Source organism: Heterodontus francisci, chromosome 40 (assembly GCF_036365525.1).
Source record: "Heterodontus francisci isolate sHetFra1 chromosome 40, sHetFra1.hap1, whole genome shotgun sequence".
NCBI classification, from domain to species: domain Eukaryota; kingdom Metazoa; phylum Chordata; class Chondrichthyes; order Heterodontiformes; family Heterodontidae; genus Heterodontus; species Heterodontus francisci.
The window spans coordinates 40874493-40885369 of NC_090410.1; positions in this window are offsets into that span (position 1 = coordinate 40874493).

Consider the following 10877-nt stretch of genomic DNA (forward strand, 5'->3'; position numbering starts at 1 on the left):
AGAGTGATGGAGAGTGATAGAGAGTGTCTGAGAGTGCCAGAGAGTGTCAGAGTGCGCCAGAGAGTGATAGAGAGTGATAGTGAGTGTCAGAGAGTGTCAAAGAGTGATAGACAGTGTCAGAGTGTGTCAGAGAGTGATAGAGAGTGATAGAGAGTGTCTGAGAGTGTCTGAGAGTATCTGAGATAGTCTGAGAGTGTCTGAGAGTGTCTGAGAGTGTCTGAGAGTGTCTGAGAGTGTCTGAGAGTGATGGAGAGTGAAAGAGATTGTCATAGGGAATCTGAGAGTGTAAGGGAGAGATAGGAAATGTCATAGAGGGATAGAGAGTGAAAGTGAGTGTCTGAGAGTGTCAGAGATTGTCAGACAGTGTCAGAGAGTGATAGAAAGTGTCTGAGACTGTCTGAGAGTCTCTGAGAGTGTCAGAGACTGTCAGCGAGTGACAGAAAGTGTCAGAGAGTGTCTGAGAGTGTCAGAGAGTGTCAAACAGTGTCAGAGAGTGATAGAAAGTGACAGAGAGTGTCTGAGAGTGTCAGAAAGTGATAAAAAGTTTCAGAGAGTGTCTGCGAGTGTCAGAGAGTTTCAGAGAGCGACAGAGAGTTTCAGAGAGTGCCTGAGAGTGTCAGTGTGTGTCAGGCAGTGTCAGAAAGTGATATAGAGTGTCAGAGAGTGATAGAGAGTGTCAGAGAGTGTCTGAGAGAGTCAGAGAGTGTCAGAGAATGATAGAGAGAGTCAGAGAGAGTCTGAGAGTGACATGGACAGTCTGAAAGTGTCAGAGAATGTCAGAGAGTGTCAGAGATTGTCAGAGAGTGATAGAGAGTTTCAGAGTGTGTCAGAGAGTGATATAAGTGTCAGAGAGTGTTTGAGAGTGTCAGAGAGTGATAGAGAGTGTCAGAGGGTGTCAGAGAGTGATACAGAGTGTCAGAGAGTGTCTGAGAGTGTCACAGTGTATCAGAGAGTTTCAGAGAGTGTCAGAGAGTGATAGAGAGTGTCAAAGAGTGTCTGAGAGTTTCAGAGTGTATCAGAGAGTGTCAGAGATTGTCAGAGAGTGATAGAGAGTGTCAGAGTGTGTCAGAGAGTGATAGAAGTGTCAGAGAGTGTCAGAGTGTATCAGAGAGTGTCAGAGAGTGTCAGAGAGTGATAGAGAGTGTCAGAGAGTGTCAGAGAGTGATGCAGAGTGCCAGAGAGTGTCTGAGAGTGTCAGAGTGTATCAGAGAGTGCCGGAGAGCGATAGAGAATATCAGAGAGTGATAGAGAGTGGTAGAGAGTGATAGAGAGTGTCAGAGTGCATCAGAGAGTGTCAGAGAGTGTCAGAGAGTGATAGAGAGTGTCAGAGAGTGTCAGAGAGTGATGCAGAGTGTCAGAGAGTGTCTGAGAGTGTCAGAGTGTATCAGAGAGTTTCAGAGAGTGCCGGAGAGTGATAGAGAGTATCAGAGAGTGATAGAGAGTGGTAGAGATGTCTGAGGTGTCAGAGAGTGTCAGAGAGTATCTGAGAGTGTCAGAGAGTGTCAGATATTGACGGAGAGTGAAAGAGATTGTCAGACAGAATCTGAGAGTGTCAGGGAGTGATAGGGAGTGTCATAGAGTGAAAGAGAGCGAAAGAGAGTGTCTGAGAGTGTCAGAGAGTGTCAGAGTGTGTCAGAGAGTGTCTGAGAGTGTCTGAGAGTGTCTGAGAATGTCAGAGAGAGTCAGCCAGAGTCAGAGATTGTCAGAAAGTGATAGAGAGTGTCAGAGAGTCCCAGACAGTGTCTGAGAGTGTCACAGAGTGATAGAGAGGATGAGAGAGTGTCGGAGAGTGATAGAAAGTGTCTGAGAGTGTCAGGGAGTGTCTGAGAGTGTCTGAGAGTGTCAGAGAGTGTCAGACAGTGGCAGAGATTGATAGAGAGCGTCTGAGAGTGCCTGAGAGTCTCTGAGAGTGTCAGAGAGTGTCAGAGAGTGTCAAAGAGAGATAGAATGTGTCTGAGAGTGTCTGAGAGTGTCAGAGAGTGATAGAAAGTGTCAGAGAGTGTCAGAGTGTGTCGGAGAGTGATAAAAAGTGTCTGATAGATTCAGAGAGTGTTAGAAAGGTTGAGAGAGTGCCTGAGATTGTCAGAGAGTGTCAAAGAGTTATAGAGAGTGACAGAGACTTTCAGAAAGTGCCTGAGAGTGTCAGTGTGTGTCAGGCAGTGTCAGAAAGTGACAGAGAGTGTCAGAGAGTGATAGAGAGTGATAGAGAGTGTCTGAGAGCGTTAGAGAGTGTCAGAGAATGTCTGAGAGTGTCCGAGAGTGTCAGAGAGTGTCCGAGAGTGTCAGAGAGTGATAGACAGAGTCAGAGAGAGTCTGATAGTGTCAGGGAGTGTCAGACATTGATAGAGTGAGTCAGAGAGTGAAATAAACATTCAGAGTGTGTCAGAGAGTGTCAGAATGTGTCAGAGAGTGTCAGAGAGTGAGAGAGAGTGATAGAGAGTGCCAGAGAGTGATAGAGAGTGCCAGAGGGTGATAGAGAGTGCCAGAGAGAGCCAGAGAGTGTCAGAGTGTGTCAGAGAGTGATTGAAAGTGTCTGAGAGTGTCTGAGAGTGTCTGAAAGTGTCACAGAGTGTCAGAGAGTGACATAGAGTGTCTGTTAGTTTCTGATTGTGTCTGAGATTGTCAGAGAGTGTCAGAGAGTGAAAGAGAGTGTCAGGGAGTGTCAGAGTGTATCTGTGAGTTTCAGAGAGTTCCAGAGTGTGATAGAGATAGATAGAGAGAGTCAAAGCGTGGTAGAGAGTTTCAGAGAGTGACAGAGAGTGTCTGAGACTGTCTGAGAGTGTCTGAGAGTGTCAGAGTGTTTCAGTGAGTGTCAGAGAGTGATAGAGAGTGTCTGAGAGTGTCAGAGTGTATCAGATAGTGTCAGAGATTGTCAGAGAGTGACAGAGAGTGTCAGAGAGTGTCATAGAGTGATAGAGTGTGTCAGAGAGTGTCTGAAAATGTCTGAGAGTGTCTGAGAGTGTAAGTAATTGATAAAATGTGTCAGAGAGTGTCTGCGAGTGTCAGAGAATTGCAGAGAGTGATAGAGACTTTCAGAGAGTGCCTGAGAGTGTCAGTGTGTGTCAGGCAGTGTCAGAAAGTGATAGAGAGCGTCAGAGACTGATAGAGAGTGATAGAGAGTGAGAGAGAGTGTCTGAGAGCGTCAGAGAGTGTCAGAGAGTGTTAGAGAGTGTCTGAGAGTGTCTGAGAGTGTCTGAGAGTGACAGAGAGTGACAGAGAGTGACAGAGAGTGTCAGAGAGTGATAGAGAGAGTCAGAGAGAGTCTGAGATTGTCAGGGAGAGTCTGAGAGTGTCAGGCAGTGTCAGACAGTGATAGAGTGTGTCAGAGAGTGATATAAACATTCAGAGAGTGTCAGAGAGTGTCAGAGAGTGCCAGAGAGTGATAGAGAGTGCCAGAGAGTGATAGAGAGCGCCAGAGAGTGCCAGAGAGTGTCTGAGATTGTCAGAGAGTGTCAGAGAGTGATACAGAGTGCCAGAGACTTCCAGAGAGTGTCTGAGTGTGTCTGAGCGTGTCTGAAAGAGTCAGAGAGTGTCAGAGAGTGTCTGAGAGTTTCTGATTGTGTCTGAGATTGTCAGAGAGTGTCAGAGAGTGACAGAATGTGTCAGAGAGTGTCAGGGTGTGTCAGAGTGTATCAGAGAGTGTCAGAGAGTGGTAGAGAGTGATCGAGCGTGTCAGAGAGTGTCAGAGAGTGATAGAGAGTGTCAGAGAGTGTCAGAGAGTGATATAGAGTGCCGGAGAGGGCCAGAGAGTGCCAGGGAGTGTCAGAGGGTGATAGAGAGTGATAGAGTGTGATCGAGAGTGTCAGAGAGTGTCAGAGAGTGATAGAGAGTGATAGAGAGTGTCAGAGAGTGTCAGAGAGTGATATAGAGTGCCGGAGAGTGCCAGAGAGTGCCAGAGAGTGTCAGAGGGTATAAGGGAGTGTTAGCGTGTGTCAGTATGTGACAGAGTGTGTCAGAGATTGATAGCGTGTGTAAGAGAGTGTCAGAGAGAGTCTGAGAGTGTCAGCGAGTGTCAGAGTGTATCCGAGAGCGACAGAGAGTGTCAGAGAGTGTCAGAGAGTGATAGAGAGTGTCAGAGAGTGTCAGAGAGTGTCAGAGAGTGATAGAGAATTTCAGAGAGTGTCAGAGAGTGATATAGAGTGTCAGAGAGTGCGAGAGAGTGCCAGAGAGTGTCAGAGAGTGCCTGAGAGTCTCAGAGAGTATCAGAGAGTGATAGAGGGTATCAGAGAGTGTCTGAGAGTGTCTGTGAGTGTCAGAGTGTATCAGAGATTTTCAGAGAGTGTCAGAGAGTGATAGAGTGTGTCAGAGAGTGTCTGAGAGTTTCAGAGTGTATCAGAGAGTGTCAGAGATTGTCAGAGAGTGATAGAGAGTGACAGAGAGTGTCAGAGAGTGATAGAGAGAGTCAGAGAGAGTCTGAGATTGTCAGGGAGAGTCTGAGAGTGTCAGGCAGTGTCAGACAGTGATAGAGTGTGTCAGAGAGTGATATAAACATTCAGAGAGTGTCAGAAAGTGTGAGAGAGTGTGAGAGAGTGATAGAGAGTGCCAGAGAGCGCCAGAGAGTGTCTGATTGTGTCTGAGATTGTCAGAGAGTGTCAGAGAGTGATAGAGAGTGCCAGAGAGTGCCAGAGAGTGCCAGAGAGTGTCTGAGTGTGTCTGAGAGTGTCTGAAAGAGTCAGAGAATGTCAGAGAGTGACAGAGAGTGTCTGAGAGTTTCTGATTGTGTCTGAGATTGTCAGAGAGTGTCAGAGAGTGACAGAATGTGTCAGAGAGTGTCAGGGTGTGTCAGAGTGTATTAGAGAGTGTCAGAGAGTGGTAGAGAGTGGTAGTGAGTGTCTGAAAGTGTCTGAATGTGTCAGAGAGTGTCAGAGAGTGATAAAGAATGTCAGAGAGTGCCTGAGTGTGTCTGAGATTGCCAGAGAGTGTCAGAGAGTGAAAGAGAGTGTCAGAGAGAGTCAGGGAGTGTCAGAGTGTATCCGAGAGTGTCAGAGAGTGCCAGAGTGTGGTAGAGAGAGTTAAGAGAGAGTCAAAGCGTAGTAGAGAGTTTCAGAGAGTGATAGCGAGTGTCTGAGACTGTCTGAGAGTGTCAGAGAGTGTCAATGAGTGTCAGAGAGTGATAGAAAGTGTCAGAGAGTGATAGCGTGTGAGTGTGTCAGAGTGTATCAGAGAGTGTCAGAGATTGTCAAAGAGTGATAGAGAGTTTCAGAGTGTGTCAGAGAGTGAGAGAGTGTGTCAGAGAGTGATAGAGTGTGAAAGAGAGTTTCAGAGAGAGTCTGAGAGTGTCAGAGAGTGATGGAAAGTGTCTGAGAGTGTCCGAGAGCAACAGAGAGTGTCAGGGAGTGTCAGAGAGTGATAGGGAGTGTCAGAGAGTGATGGAGAGTGTCTGAGAGTGTCAGAGAGTGTCAGAGAGTGTCAGAGTGTGTCAGAGAGTGATAGAGAGTGATAGAGAGTGATAGAGAGTGATAGAGAGTGTCAGAGTGTGTCAGAGAGTGATAGAACGTGTCAGAGAGTGTCAGAGAGTGATATAGAGTGCCAGAGAGTGCCAGAGAGTGCCAGAGATTGTCAGAGGGTGTAAGGGAGTTTCAGTGAGTGTCAGTGTGTGACAGAGTGTGTCAGAGAGTGATAGCGTGTGTAAGAGTGTGTCAGAGAGAGTCTGAGAGTGTCAGCGAGTGTCAGAGTGTATCCGAGAGCGACAGAGAGTGTCAGAGAGTGTCAGAGAGTGATAGAGAGTGTCAGAGAGTGTCAGAGAGTGTCAGAGAGTGATAGAGAGTTTCAGAGAGTGTCAGAGAGTGTCAGAGAGTGATATAGAGTGTCAGAGAGTGCGAGAGAGTGCCAGAGAGTGTCAGAGAGTGCCTCAGAGTGTCATAGAGTATCAGAGAGTGATAGAGGGTATCAGAGAGTGTCAGAGGGTGTCTGAGAGTGTTTGTGAGTGTCAGAGTGTATCAGAGATTTTCAGAGAGTGTCAGAGAGTGATAGAGAGTGTCAGAGAGTGTCAGAGAGTGATACAGAGTGTCAGAGAGTGTCTGAGAGTGTCAGAGTGTATCAGCGATATTCAGAGAGTGTCAGAGAGTGATAGAGAGTGTCAGAGAGTGTCTAAGAGTTTCAGAGTGTATCAGAGAGTGTCAGAGATTGTCAGAGAGTGACAGAGAGTGACAGAGAGTGTCAGAGAGTGATAGAAGTGTCAGAATCTGTCTGAGAGTGTCAGAGTGTATCAGAGAGTGTCAGAGAGTGTCAGAGAGTGATAGAGAGTATCAGAGAGTGTCAGAGATTGTCAGAGAGTGATAGAGTGTGTCAGAGAGTGTCTGAAAATGTCTGAGTGTGTCTGAGAGTGTCAGTAAATGATAGAATGGTTCAGAGAGTGTCTGCGAGTGTCAGAGAGTTTCAGAGAGTGATAGAGACTTTCAGAGAGTGCCTGAGAGTGTCAGTGTGTGTCAGGCAGTGTCAGAAAGTGATAGAGAGTGTCAGAGAGTGATAGAGAGTGATAGAGAGTGAGAGAGAGAGTGTCTGAGTGCGTCAGAGAGTGTCAGAGAGTGTCAGAGAGTGTCAGAGAGTGTCAGAGAGTGTCAGAGAGTGATAGAGAGAGTCAGAGAGAGTCTGAGATTGTCAGGGAGAGTCTGAGAGTGTCAGGCAGTGTCAGACAGTGATAGAGTGTGTCAGAGAGTGATATAAACATTCAGAGAGTGTCAGAGAGTGTGAGAGAGCGTCAGAGAGTGATGGAGAGTGATAGAGAGTGTCTGAGAGTTTCAGAGAGTGTCAGAGTGTGTCAGAGAGTGATAGAACGTGTCTGAGAGTGTCAGGGAGTGTCTGAGAATGTCAGAGAGTTTCAGAGAGTGATAGAGAGTTTCAGAGAGTGCCTGAGAGTGTCAGTGTGTGTCAGGCAGTGTCAGAAAGTGATATAGAGTGTCAGAGAGTGATAGAGAGTGTCAGAGAGTGTCTGAGAGAGTCAGAGAGTGTCAGAGAGTGATAGAGAGAGTCAGAGAGAGTCTGAGAGTGACATGGAGAGTCTGAAAGTGCCAGAGAGTGTCAGAGAGTGATAGAGAGTGCCAGAGAGTGATAGAGAGTGCCAGAGAGTGCCAGAGAGTGTATGAGTGTGTCTGAGAGTGTCTGAAAGTGTCAGAGAGTGTCAGAGAGTCATGGAGAGTGTCAGATTGTGTCTGAGATTGTCAGAGAGTGTCAGGGAGGGATGGAGAGTGTCAGAGAGTGTCACGGAGTGTAAGAGAGTGGTAGAGATTGCCTGAGAGTGTCGGAAAGTGTCAGAGAGTGTCAGAGAGTGATGGAGAGTGATAGAGAGAGATAGAGGGTGTCAATGCGTGGTAGATTGTTTCAGAGAGTGATAGAGAGTGTCTGAGACTGTCTGAGAGTGTCTGAGAGTGTCAGAGAGTGTCAGAGATTGTCAGAGAGTGATATAAGTGTCAGAGAGTGTCTGAGAGTGTCAGAGTGTATCAGAGAGTGTCAGAGAGTGATAGAGAGTATCAGAGAGTGATAGAGAGTGGTAGAGATGTCTGAGGTGTCAGAGAGTGTCAGAGAGTATCTGAGAGTGTCAGAGAGTGTCAGAGAGTGATGGAGAGTGAAAGAGATTGTCAGACAGAATCTGAGAGTGTCAGGGAGTGATAGGGAGTGTCATGGAGTGAAAGAGAGCGAAAGAGAGTGTCTGAGAGTGTCAGAGAGTGTCAGAGTGTGTCAGAGAGTGTCTGAGAGTGTCTGAGAGTGTCTGAGAATGTCAGAGAGTGTCCCAGACAGTGTCTGAGAGAGTCAGAGAGTGATAGAGAGTATGAGAGAGTGTCGGAGAGTGATGTAGAGTGATAGAGAATGTCTGAGAGTGCCAGAGAGTGTCAGAGTGTGTCAGAGAGTGATAGAAAGTGTCTGAGAGTGTCAGGGAGTGTCTGAGAGTGTCTGAGAGTGTCAGAGAGTGTCAGAGAGTGTCAAACAGTGGCAGAGATTGATAGAGAGCGTCTGAGAGTGCCTGAGAGTCTCTGAGAGTGTCAGAGAGTGTCAAAGAGAGATAGAATGTGTCTGAGAGTGTCTGAGAGTGTCAGAGAGTGATAGAAAGTGTCAGAGAGTGTCAGAGTGTGTCGGAGAGTTATAAAAAGTGTCTGATAGATTCAGAGAGTGTTAGAAAGTGTCAGAGAGTGCCTGAGATTGTCAGAGAGTGTCAAAGAGTTATAGAGAGTGATTAGGACTTTCAGAAAGTGCCTGAGAGTGTCAGTGTGTGTCAGGCAGTGTCAGAAAGTGACAGAGAGTGTCAGAGATTTATATAGAGTGTCTGAGAGCGTTAGAGAGTGTCAGAGAATGTCTGAGAGTGTCCGAGAGTGTCCGAGAGTGTCAGTGAGTGTCAGAGAGTGTCAGAGAGTGATAGACAGAGTCAGAGAGAGTCTGATAGTGTCAGGGAGTGTCAGACATTGATAGAGTGAGTCAGAGAGTGATATAAACATTCAGAGAGTGTCAGAGAGTGTCAGAATTTGTCAGAGAGTGTCAGAGAGTCAGAGAGAGTGATAGAGAGTGCCAGAGAGTGATAGGGAGTGCCAGAGAGAGCCAGAGAGTGTCAGAGTGTGTCAGAGAGTGATAGAAAGTGTCTGAGAGTGTCTGAGAGTGACATAGAGAGTCTGAGAGTTTCTGATTGTGTCTGAGATTGTCAGAGAGTGTCAGAGAGTGACAGAGAGTGATAGAGATAGATAGAGAGAGTCAAAGCGTGGTAGAGAGTTTCAGAGAGTGATAGAGAGTGTCTGAGACTGTCTGAGAGTGTCTGAGAGTGTCAGAGTGTTTCAGTGAGTGTCAGAGAGCGATAGAGTGTGTCAGAGCGTGATAGAGAGTGTCTGAGAGTGTCAGAGTGTATCAGATAGTGTCAGAGATTGTAAGAGAGTGACAGAGAGTGTCAGAGAGTGTCATAGAGTGATAGAGTGTGTCAGAGAGTGCCTGAAAATGTCTGAGAGTGTCTGAGAGTGTAAGTAATTGATAAAATGTGTCAGAGAGTGTCTGCGAGTGTCAGAGAGTTTCAGAGAGTGATAGAGACTTTCAGAGAGTGCCTGAGAGTGTCAGTGTGTGTCAGGCCGTGTGAGAAAGTGATAGAGAGTGTCAGAGAGTGAGAGAGAGTGTCTGAGAGCGTCAGAGAGTGTCAGAGAGTGTCAGAGAGTGTCTGAGAGTGTCTGAGAGTGTCAGAGAGTGATAGAGAGAGTCAGAGAGAGTCTGAGATTGTCAGGGAGTGTCTGAGAGTGTCAGGCAGTGTCAGACAGTGATAGAGTGTGTCAGAGTGCGATATAAACATTCAGAGAGTGTCAGAGAGTGTCAGAGAGTGTGAGAGAGTGATAGAGAGTGCCAGAGAGTGATAGAGAGCGCCAGAGAGTGCCAGAGAGTGTCTGATTGTGTCTGAGATTGTCAGAGAGTGTCAGAGAGTGATACAGAGTGCCAGAGAGTTTCAGAGAGTTTCTGAGTGTGTCTGAGAGTGTCTGAAAGAGTCAGAGAGTGTCAGAGAGTGACAGAGAGTGTCTGAGAATTTCTGATTGTGTCTGAGATTGTCAGAGAGTGTCAGAGAGTGACAGAATGTGTCAGAGAGTGTCAGGGTGTGTCAGAGTGTATCAGAGAGTGTCAGAGAGTGGTAGAGAGTGATCGAGTGTGTCAGAGAGTGTCAGAGAGTGATAGAGAGTGTCAGAGAGTGTCAGAGAGTGATATAGAGTGCCGGAGAGTGCCAGAGAGTGCCAGGGAGTGTCAGAGGGTGATAGAGAGCGATAGAGAGTAATCGAGAGTGTCAGAGAGTGTCAGAGAGTGATAGAGAGTGTCAGAGAGTGTCAGAGAGTGATATAGAGTGCCGGAGAGTGCCAGAGAGTGCCAGGGAGTGTCAGAGGGTGATAGAGAGCGATAGAGAGTGATCGAGAGTGTCAGAGAGTGTCAGAGTGTGTAAGGGAGTGTCAGCGAGTGTCAGTGAGTGTCAGTGTGTGACAGAGTGTGTCAGAGAGTGATAGCGTGTGTAAGAGAGTGTCAGAGAGAGTCTGAGAGTGTCAGCGAGTGTCAGAGTGTATCCGAGAGTGACAGAGAGTGTCAGAGAGTGTCTGAGAATTTCTGATTGTGTCTGAGATTGTCAGAGAGTGTCAGAGAGTGACAGAATGTGTCAGAGAGTGTCAGGGTGTGTCAGAGTGTATCAGAGAGTGTCAGAGAGTGGTAGAGAGTGATCGAGTGTGTCAGAGAGTGTCAGAGAGTGATAGAGAGTGTCAGAGAGTGTCAGAGAGTGATATAGAGTGCCGGAGAGTGCCAGAGAGTGCCAGGGAGTGTCAGAGGGTGATAGAGAGCGATAGAGAGTAATCGAGAGTGTCAGAGAGTGTCAGAGAGTGATAGAGAGTGTCAGAGAGTGTCAGAGAGTGATATAGAGTGCCGGAGAGTGCCAGAGAGTGCCAGGGAGTGTCAGAGGGTGATAGAGAGCGATAGAGAGTGATCGAGAGTGTCAGAGAGTGTCAGAGTGTGTAAGGGAGTGTCAGCGAGTGTCAGCGAGTGTCAGTGTGTGACAGAGTGTGTCAGAGAGTGATAGCGTGTGTAAGAGAGTGTCAGAGAGAGTCTGAGAGTGTCAGCGAGTGTCAGAGTGTATCCGAGAGTGACAGAGAGTGTCAGAGAGTGTCAAGAGTGATAGAGAGTGTCAGAGAGTGTCAGAGAGTGTCAGAGAGTGTCAGAGAGTGATAGAGATTTTCAGAGAGTGTCAGAGAGTGATATAGAGTGTCAGAGAGTGCGAGAGAGTGCCAGAGAGTGTCAGAGAGTGTCTGAGAGTGTCTGTGAGTGTCAGAGTGTATCAGAGATTTTCAGAGAGTGTCAGAGAGTGATAGAGAGTGTCAGAGAGTGCCTGAGAGTTTCAGAGTGTATCAGAGAGTGTCAGAGATTGTCAGAGAGTGATAGAGAGT